This window comes from Meriones unguiculatus, chromosome 7, assembly GCF_030254825.1.
Source record: "Meriones unguiculatus strain TT.TT164.6M chromosome 7, Bangor_MerUng_6.1, whole genome shotgun sequence".
NCBI lineage: Eukaryota > Metazoa > Chordata > Mammalia > Rodentia > Muridae > Meriones > Meriones unguiculatus.
This window is the reverse complement of record NC_083355.1, coordinates 93,595,806-93,597,535: the sequence shown is the minus strand read 5'-3', so window position 1 is coordinate 93,597,535 and position 1,730 is coordinate 93,595,806.

Here is a 1,730-nt window from a genome sequence, read left to right as displayed (position 1 = left end):
GTGCTGCTGAGATCACAGGAAGGCCACGTCACTGACTCTCTCTCTCTCTTCCTCCTTTCAGCCCTCCAGTGTTATGATGTATCCAGCTGGCCCAGGATCTGGTGATTCCCCAGAGGGCTTCCCTGAACAGCCACGGCTCCAGCCTCAGATTGGAAACGGTGCAGATCAGACATTGGGTACTGGAACTAGGTGTACTGTGTAGCCCTTCCCTCTTTAGATCACAGCTGGGGCAGAAGACTGAGGGTAGTAGACAGGGGAACAGAAATTCAAGATCTTTGGTTAGCACAGGCTTGATGGAGGAACTGGCCTTTATTTAAGCCACACACACCTTATTCAATCATAAGTCTATGTGACTGTCTATCTTATTTATTTTATTTTATCTAATCATTTATTTTGAGACAAGGTCTCACTATGTAGCCCCGGTTAACCTGGAACTCAGAGAGATTCTCCTGCCTCTGCCTCCAAAGTTCTAGGACTAAAGGTGTGGTGTACCATGCCTAGATTTAGTTTTCTCTTGCTGTGGTAAAACACCATGACCAAGGCGCTTTACAGAAGGAAGGGTTTCTTTGAAGCTTACAGTCCCAGAGAGATAAGAGTCCACCACAGCAGGGCAGATGCAGAAAGCATGTGATAGAATGGAAGCGGAAAGCTCAGGGCTCACATCTCAAACTGCAAGCAAGCACCAAAGAGAACAAACTGCGAACAGTATGAGTCTTTCAAAACCTCAAAGCCAGCCCCAGTGACATACTTTCTCCAACAAGGCCACGCATCCTAACCCACCCCAAACAGCCACCAACTGGGGACCACGCATTCAAATGGTGGAGGCTGAAGGGGCTCATCTTAAACCACCACACCGATTTATTTACGTTAGCCACTGTAGAGGTACAGGGTAAACACACGGCCAGTCAGACTTGGTTCCTGGTATCCATGAGGAGTCCTTTCCTTCCAATGGGCCACACCATTTTTACCTCATGACAAACATGCCACCCACCATTCAGTCTTGGTCCCTGTTCTTGTAAAGTCCTCCCTCTCCCCTCCCTCCATTTCTCCCTCCCTTCCAATGGGACACACCTTTTCTCCATAACCCATCTGGAACAGGTGGACGGAGTAAAAATCGGTTGTGCGTGAAGCAAGGGAGGACTCCATTTGTGACCTAGGATCTGAGCTGGGGAAAACAGCAAAGGCCAGAAGAGGTGTGGGAATGAGGAGAGGAGCTTGTTTCCTGTCCTCTTGGCTCTGAAAGGCTAGTTACAGAAGTTATGCTCAGCTGTAGCCTTTGTGAAAAATTCCAGTAATTTGTGTTAGAGATGAGGAAAGGGTCAAAAAGGGCATATGATGTTCCTGGGGTAGACTCTTAAATAGTAGGTCTCTTAATGATACTTTAGAGCATCCTATGAGCTATCTATCTATCTATCCATCCATCCATCCATCCATCCATCCATCCATCCATCCATCCATCCATCCATCCATCCATCTATCTAAAAGAACCTGTAAAGTTAACATACAGAATAATGGGTTTCATGCTAGGCTGTTGCATTACCGTGGAAGCCCGTCCCTTCCCAAACCCCCAACCCCCAACCCCTTGCTCCCAATAAAGTTGTTGTTGAAGAACTATTCTGGGGCGGGGCCTAGGCGCTGTGGAGGCGGAGCCCGGGGGGCTCGCGGCAGAGCTTGGGCAGCGTGGAGGCGGAGCCTGGGCGGCGTGGGGGAGGAGCGTGGGTGGCGCGGGG